We start from the raw sequence: 8946 nt of genomic DNA, 5'->3' as shown, positions 1-8946 counted from the left end.
AATTGCTGCTTTAATATGAAATTGGATTGTTTGTTTATGTGTGAGTGGGAAATGAGGAGTCTGATCCTTGGCTGGCTGCTGTGCAGGCTGAGGTCAGTTGGGTTGCTTCCTGATTCTCCTTGTTGTGAGGGAAATCAGGCAGGCAGGCAGGTTTCCCTGAGCACTACAGCAGTTACAAAATCAACTGGCAAGCCAGTTAGCCAACTGTGTGGGTTAAGCACAAAAGAGGATATTTTGAAGGAGCAATACCGGGGAGCACCCAGCCCAATTGCTCAGACTTAGAACTCCCTGTCTGTGTTAGTATGAGTGAAAGATTGTGTGTTTTGGTTTTGTCCTTGATGTGTGAGAGCGAATAAGGGCGCAATCCTAACTTACCCCAAAGGCAGTGGCTTAGGTGTGCTGGCATAGTGTAGGCCATATCCAGAGCCTACAGTTGTGCTGCATCTAAAAGTGCTGGAGCAGTTCGCTGGCGTAAACACCAAAGGAGATGGAGGGAAAAGGCACACAAGGTATGGGGTGGCGCCGGCGCAGCGTCTGGGATGCACCTGTGCAGCGCCTGCCAGGCGACCGAGCCCGAGCGTCCCCTGCACCCAGTCATACCACAGCCAGGAGGGGGGCAGGAGTGTGGCATGGACAGTCAGAGAGCCCACCTCCCGCTCCCTCCACACCCCAGCAGGGCACCCAAAGGAGATGGTAATGGCATTAGCTCCCCAGGGCTTCTGTCACTGCCACCTCCATGTCAGAACCTGTGTTGGGGCCGGCAGCTGACAGGGCGCCTCATACGCTCACATCACAGGGCCGGTGGGGACGCAGCACCGGGGTGCCAGTGTGGGGACATGCAGGCTGCCGTTCCTGGGCATGTGCATGCTGCCACCCACGGGGTTGGCGTGGCAAGGCAGCAGCTGCCTCAGCAGCTTGTGTGGCCATCCCCTCATGGATCATAAGGAGGAGGCGATTGTCCTCCCGCATAGCTCCTAGCAGGTCCACCATGTGCCTGGACATGGTGTTCATCCCCTGGACCAGCTGCTCATTGGTCCACCCCAGCCTCTCCAGGGAAGCAAGCAGGGTGATGTGCCCTTCACATCCATGGTTGACTGCCACATGTGTCCAGCCTACAGGCATGCATGCTCCACCTGGCCCCACATGCCATCACTGTCTTGGGCACAGGCTGGGCTGGACAGATGGCACGCTCCCCAGGGGGGAGGGCAGGATCTGCAGCTGCGCCCTCCACTGCCCTGTCAGCAGGATCCAGGGCAACAATGCCCTCCCCCACCTGGGCGACAGCCCCCTCCCCCGCCTGGGCAATGATGCCCCCCCTCCGCCTGGGCTACAGTGCCTGCTTCAGCTGTGGTGATGGGGATGCCCAGCAGCCATGGCCAGTCAATCTCCATGAGGGCAGGGGTCTCCACATGCCCATGGGGGAGGATGCATCTGCAGGCCAGGAATGGGCAAGGAGGAGTCAGTCCCAGCATGCCCTGGCACCACCCTCTGCACCCATGCAGTGCTGCCCCAGAGCCTGTGGTGATACCTGATGGAGACAAAGGAGTGCGTGATAGCTCGGTGGCAGCTGTGCCCATTTCATGGCATGCCCAATCACCTGCCACGCTGCCCTGTTGGGGACTGTGGTGCTGGCTATCAGGGTGGGGAGATGGGGGCTCCTGGAGACAGCGCTGACAAGCACACCAGCTGCCTCGGGCGTCCAGGCCCTGTGGAGGGTCAGGCGCTCTGCCATCTTCCTCCAGTGTCCATTCGGTGCACAACAACGAGGTCATCGCACCAAGGGGTGGAGGGCACCCTACCGTCGCTTCACAGGCGTCCGTCATTGCTGGCACGCCGGTGGGGCTTCGCTTGTCAGCATGGCAGGGCAGCGTGATGGCCCTTGCTCGGGCATGCAGCCTGCGTCCCTCTGTTGCAATGGCAGGCCAACAACTCCCCCCCCCCCGGCCAGGGCGTTTGGTTGGCCGGCAGAGCTGGCCTCTCTTGGCCTAAGGGGGCCCAAGTATGGCCAGGCCTTGGCGCTCCCATCCATGGCGCCCCCTTGTGACCGGTGTTGGGGTGGGCAGATGGGCAGCAGAGGAGCCTGCAGCCAGGGCAGCCACACTCTACTCACCTGTCAGCCCCTGTAGACTGTAGACTGCCCTCCAGGGCAGGTCCCATCCGGCTTACTCTGGGGTAGGTGTGCAGCATCAGGCTCCCTTGACTAGCCCTGATGGGGAATGGGAGGTACCTGCTCACAACCAGCAGTTGCTGGGCTGGGTTTGGCACACTGTGGGGTTGGGGGATTGGGAACAGGGCCAGCTGCAAACCCACCTGCCTGCTGTCCATGGGGGGCCACAGCAGCCAGGCCTGGATGCACCCCCCCCCGATTGCTGCTGTGTGGCGCAGGGTCACTGTACCCCCCACCCCTCCGCTTAAGTAGCTGGAGGGTCTCTTGGAGCAAACCTGCAAAGAGAGAAGGACTGAACAGACAGACAGACAGACAGACATGGTGAGTAGCCTGGTCAGTCAGCATCTGATGTGTTTGCAGGCCCACTCCCAGTGCCTGGGTGGGGTTTGCTTGTGTGCAAGGAGTGCTCCCCACCACCTGAGTCCCATTCCTCCCCCCCCCCCCCCCGCTTACCTGGCTGGAGGTTCTGTTGGAGCAAACCTGCAAAGAGAGAAGGACTGAACAGACAGACGAACATGATATGGTTAGCACCTAGTCCTAGTGCCTGGGTCGGGTGTTTGTGTTTGTGTATGCAAGGAGTGCTCCCCACCACCTAAGTCCCCCCCCGAGAGGACAGGGTGACATAGCCCCAGGCCACGCACCCTGTTCTCTGAGGGAGTGTAGGCCCTGGGGTGGGGCTTTTATGGGGGGCAGGTGCATTGGGATTGGTTGCCGGGGTTGGGCCATATCCTGACCTTGTCTGGACGGGGCAGTGGCTGAGCTGGTCTGTGGCTGCTGAGTGTTTTCCCGCTGTAGGCCCTTGCATGGACCCCTATGGGTCTCTTCAAATCTGTGCCATCTCCATCGTTGGTGCAGCGACCGTCGGCATCTGGGGGGCGTGCCTGCCTGGGGAATGGGGGTTTGGATATGGCTCTGCTGCTCCGCTTTGCGGCACGCCCCGGCATGCCTTTGGAACGGGCCTTGCACTGCGCTTCCTGCGTTGGCGCAGTGCTTCTCCCGAGTTGCGCAGCGCCTGGGGGTGTTTGTGCCGGCGCCCATGGTGTGCCGGATGGTTATGCTGCTGTTCCGCCGGCATATCTACAGTTGCGCCAGCGCTTCTGTCATTCTGCCAGTGCAACTGCAGGTTAGGATTGCGCCCCAAGTGTCTGTTGTGGATAAGAGAGGGTGAGGAAGAATATCTGTAGGGGTGTGTGTGTATATGACAGTGTTTGGGGTGTCCAAGTCATGTATGCTTCAGAAAATGCACTGCCCACTCTGAAGCCAGGTCTGGTTTTGTGGCAAGCTGTCACTTTGCATGAAGGAGAGGTAGAGTCAATAGGCCAGGACAGGTGCACCTCACAAACTGAGGCTGCAACCCTTTGCATATTTGCCTAGGAGTAAATCCCATTGAACGCAGTGGGTTTGACTTCAGTGTAAACATGCATTAGTGAGCCTCAGAACACATATCAGAATGCAATGCACTACAGTTTCTTGGCAGACAAATCAGTGTGGAAAAGAGTTTTTCGATGGTAACAAGTTTGAAAGCTACTTTGTTAAAGTATATACATAATTGCTTGAAGTAATCAAGCCCAGAAGAAGAATGCCTACTGTATCGATTAGTGTTTTGAAAAGGACTTTTATGAATTGGTTTTTAGAAGAATCTGAACACCTTTGTTTCCAACATTTTGAAAGGTTTTCATTAGGCAACAGCATTTTTAATGTGTCGCTACTGGACCTTTTCTGTATATGCAAAACTGTATTTAATTTATGTCAAGATCTTTATAATATATGTATTATACAGTGATATTTTCTTTTATTACATTTATAATTTGATCTTTCTGTATTTATAATGCCAGTGAATGTTGCTGAATTATTTGTATATGCAAATTGCAAGATCTAATAATTCTGATGCAAGAACAAGGCTTCGTTTTTATTTTCAGACGGCAATTTTTTTGCTTAAATCTCTTAATTTCATTCCTTTCCTATTTGCTCATTTAAACTAAATACTGCAAAGCATGGAAAATCCCTTACTTAAATTGCTTTCCAGAACTTCTAAAACTCTTGCTATTTGCCTCAGTGTACTATTCTGACTGGGGGGGGGGGGAGTTCAAAGTGACACATTATACATATAACCCATTGATTTGCAATTTACAATTTATTATCTCATCTGGAACAAACTTACTTATTCTAAGGATTGAAGAAAAGTAGTAATTGTTCTTAGTTGTCCCATTGGAGTGTAATTGTAATCCTCTTGGTTCGTGTTTTTTGTTCTACTTAAAATGAACACAAGCCCCAATACCAGCCTTAGGTCTTCAGTGCAATGACAGGTGGTTGAGTGTGTTTTAATCCTTTCTCTTGACTGCTTGGAGTGTCACCTTGCACAATGCAAAGGCACACTCTGTATCTCCTAAGCAATCAGTGATTGGGCACAACAGGGGTATTTTAGTTTGAAACATTAAAATATGAAAAACTAGAAGTAGGAGTTGTGCACATTTCTCGCATACTTGGTCTGGTTTTTCACTTTTTTGTCTCAATTTAACACTTTCCTTGTATTGAAAATTACTTTGTGGTATCCTCCTTTACTTAAATGTTTCTATACTTGGTGAGAAAGAATAAGCATTTAAATGTTTTAAGCAATAATAACTTCTGCAGTTCCTTTTATGATGATTCTCTCTCAGCCCAACCCTAACCTTCATCGGCAAAGCCAGGCCGCATGGCCTGCACTGTATCCAGTGCTGATTAGGAGGCAGCTGGAAATTTCCTTGGGATAAGGGCTGTAATGCCGGGAGGAGGGTTAGGATATAGTGGAGGAGGGCTCTGCTGATCCCAGGCCTGAGCTGCCCGCCACTTACCCAGGAACACTTCCTTCCTACCACCTTCACCATGCCCCTGTGCCAGTTGGCACTGGCCTTTGCCAACCTGCTAGCACTTCATCCAAGAGCAGCACTGGCCAGAGCAGGTAGGCTAACACCAATCAGCAAAGAGCATGGGGAGGATTGCACTGTCAGTCGGCCAACCCATCGCATGCCATGTGCCACTTTATATGTACAGAATCTTGAATGTGCCACTCCAGCTTAATGGTACTTTTAGTAATTACCACATAGGTAAATAGAGCCTCCAAGTTCCAGGGCAGTATATCTCCAAGTGCCAGAAAGTACAGAGCAAGAAACAGAGGAATTCTGTTGCCTACTTGGGGCATTACAAAGACACCTGACTGACTACTGATGAGGCCAGAAAGGTGGCCTGCGTAGACCTTTAGTTCTACCAAACAGGGCTCATTTCAAGATCCATATAAGATCCATGTTCATTCTGCACAGCCCATCCTCCCCTGCTTTCCCACTTCTTATCTTCAAAGATGATCTTAGCTGGGATCTCTTTGCGGATGATTTTTCCAAAGATGGTATCTCCACCCGTCTGGTCCACTTGAACTTTGCTGATCTTATTGGCTATCTTTGTGCTGCCCTGCTAAGCCCCCCCCCACCTTCGACAGTCCACCCTTCTCCTCTTCGATGTTCGACCAATCTGACCTCATATAAGCAAGTGACCTACCAGTTAGCAGAATACAGCTCACCAGCATCCATTGGCTTTCTCTCCTGTCCATCATTCTTTTCCTGCCTTTCTCCCCATTTTCCAGATCAAGCAGAGTAGGTATGGCATGCACCCATTGCAGCATTAGAAACTTAGAAGCATTCAGTTTAAGGAGCAGCAAAGAAATCCAGCAAACTGTAAACCACTGTGGTGCTTTATTTGTTATTGTTTTTCAAAAATTAATGGTGACTGCATATGCCCCTAGTGGCACAAGTGTCTGGGTACCACTAGTGGCATGTGTGCCATGGGTTGGGCACCCCTTGACTATACAAAGGGCCTCACTATAAGCTTGGATCCTAGCCCTGTATTACCATTCTGAGTGTAAGTCCTAGTCTTGCACACCTATTTGCAACAACTACTCTCTTCCACAAGGTTCCTCTACTTCCTCTTCCTGCTCTGTTGTTCTCCTCCTTTTCAAATCCAAAGAGTGGGCAGAGGGAAGGTGATGAGCACTCTGTTGCGGGAGGTTTGGGGGTGGAGTGTAGGAGTCTCCAGCAGAGCAAAATCAAACGGCAGCACAACAGAAACTCGAGGCTGATGTCCAAGGCAAACTCTCAGAAGGCAAAGAGGCACTTGACACGAGAGTTAGGTTCCATCACCAAGATATATTATATACAAGGATATTTACAGCAACACTGGTCAGTCATACAGCAACACACATATACGGCATCCTGATTCCTATTCCTTAACACTCACCACCCTACACACTCACCCTCACTCACCCCCTCACTCACCGAGGAGTGTTTGTCTTCGGCCTTGGTATATGCACAAGGCACACCCACAATCAGCTGCACAGAGTCAGCAATCAGGAACAGCTGCTCCCTGTTACTTGTTACAAACTGTCTGTTCACCACAGCATTTGTTGCATTCCCTCCTGTGCACAGGACCTGAGTGATTTCCCAGGTTCAGACCTCAACACACTCTCACCAATCCACTCCCCCCACAGTCATCTTCACGAATGGCTGGCCCTGAAAGCATTAGCCTGACACATGTGTTAAATACATTTGACTGGGAATTGGACACATGTCTGAAAAACTGCAGGTTGTAAGCCATACAATTTAGAACCACTATTCAATGGGCATCTTGGGAACTATATTTTTAGAAAAGTAAAGAGATTGCCCCAGGCCCGCCTTCTGATCCTGATCCCTATGCTAGTTCGGCATCCCAGTTTTGAACATGTTCTGATCAGCCTATATACAAATCTAAAAAAGCACATAGTTTGACTGTGCATGAATCCCTCTGATTATAACAATTTAATTTTGCCTTCTGGAACATGCTTTGGCCTATTTCCTTGATGGTTGGCAACCTTCAGTCTCGAAAGACTATGGTATAAGCCTACAGCACCCAGTATTCCCAGGCGGTCTCCCATCCAAGTACTAACCAGGCCTGAACCTGCTTAGCTTCCAAGATCAGGGATCTGCAGGGTACAGCTAATCACAATTGACGACTAGGTGCATATAATTGCTGATGCAATTTAATTTATGCCACTTAAGCCTGTTTCTCCAGTAGCTACATTCTAAATTAAACTCAGCATCAGTAATATAAAAACTGTGTAGCAGTATTAAACTTTAAGAGTTGTCAAACAAGTTACCTTCACTATGGAGATGCTACCATAACGTATCTACTGAGGTGACTGTGGCACCACTGCCACCAGTACTAGTGGATTCAGGAGCTGTCTGGACAGATGAGCCCACTGAAGGGTGTGGACCTCAGGCAGTGCCCAGCTTCGTTAAGTCCCAGCACTGCCCCAGTTTGTCACAAAGTTATTATGTTTGGTGGCTTCCCTTGAGGAGAAGAACTTGTGCAGCAGCTGAAATTCAGAACCCATTGATTAAAACTTCTTCCAGAATCAAACAAGAAGTGTGTCAGGCTGTCTGATTTTCAATTATTTTGAAAGGCTATTTTTCAATAAGGAATCCCTATGACAATCTATGAAACTGCATGGTATTTAATAGTATTTTCATGGTGTTTCATATTTTAAATCCTTGTCCATAATCCAAATGGAGATGCTCTCTGTATACCTGCAAGTCTTTTTCTGGCAGATCTTGGTTTCTTGTATTCTGCAGACTTGGTTAGGAGAGCACAACTTTGATGCTGTTCACATTCATTCACATACACTGTCTCTCAAGAAAAAAAAAATGGAGTTCCAAATGTCATTATCCATGCTCATTAAAAACTATCCTCAGTAAAGTCATGTGGGAACCTCCCAGAATTCTTCAGGTTGTCTTTTTCAAAAGTAAAAAAATGGAGTTCCAAATGTCATTATCCACCCTCACTGAAAACTATCCTCAGTAAAGTCATGTGGGAACCTCCCAGAATTCTTCAGGTTCTCTTTTTCAAAAGTTCTCATAGCTATTATACATGATGGACACACACACAACTTGGGAAGATACATTGCAGGCTCTGTTCCTGTCACATTCACACAAACTATGGAAGAGTTAGCATATTGTCCATTTTAAAATTGAAGTCCATTCTTGTTCCTTCTTTATTTAGTATATTACCTCCCCCAAAACCTGAGGGCACAGTGGGGTACCCAGTGTGCCATGATCCAATAAAGCACCAAGTGGAAGGTGCAAAAACAGCCATTTATTGGTATATATTACCCTGCACACGTCCAATCTCATCTGATCTTGGAAGCTAAGCAGGGTCAGGCCTGGTTAGTACTTGGATGGGAGACCGCCTGGGAATACCGGGTGTTGTAGGCTTATACCAGGGGTCTCCAAACTTTTTGGCCAGAGGGCCGTATCAAATATCTGGCATGATGTTGAGGGCCGGAAAAAAAATTTAAATATAAAATTTAAATAAATAAATTAGAAATGGAACTTAGATGAGTGAATAAATGAATGAATGAGCTCATTCATTCAACCTCTTTGGCCCTCAGAACACCCTCCACACACAATCAGAGCACAGTTCTGGTCATGTTCAGTTGAGTGGGCCAGAGGCTTTCAGGGGATAAGAGGTTGGCTGCGGGCTGGAAAGAGGCTTGCTGTGGGCCGCATCTGGCCCCCAGGCCGAGGTTTGGAAACCCCTGGCTTATACCATAGTCTTTCGAGACTGAAGGTTGCCAACCATTGCAGGCTAACCAAGCAAGGTACAAGGAGAATGAATGTTCTTAGATCATGTGCAAAGTTCAGCTGGATGCAGCCAGCCTTTTATACTTAGTCCAAAGCAGGACAATTCAACAAGCAAAAGTTTAGTAGATTTCTGCTCCT

General features: G+C 49.3%; 1 pseudogene; it reads left to right on the top strand.

Moving 5' to 3' along the window:
- Nucleotides 1-8320: 8320 nt before the first annotated feature.
- On the top strand, nucleotides 8321-8439 carry LOC136646888 (5S ribosomal RNA; annotated as a pseudogene).
- Nucleotides 8440-8946: the final 507 nt, after the last annotated feature.

Source organism: Tiliqua scincoides, chromosome 3 (assembly GCF_035046505.1).
Source record: "Tiliqua scincoides isolate rTilSci1 chromosome 3, rTilSci1.hap2, whole genome shotgun sequence".
NCBI lineage: Eukaryota > Metazoa > Chordata > Lepidosauria > Squamata > Scincidae > Tiliqua > Tiliqua scincoides.
The sequence above is the reverse complement of the archived record's forward strand: the minus strand, read 5'-3'. Positions and strand labels throughout refer to the sequence as shown.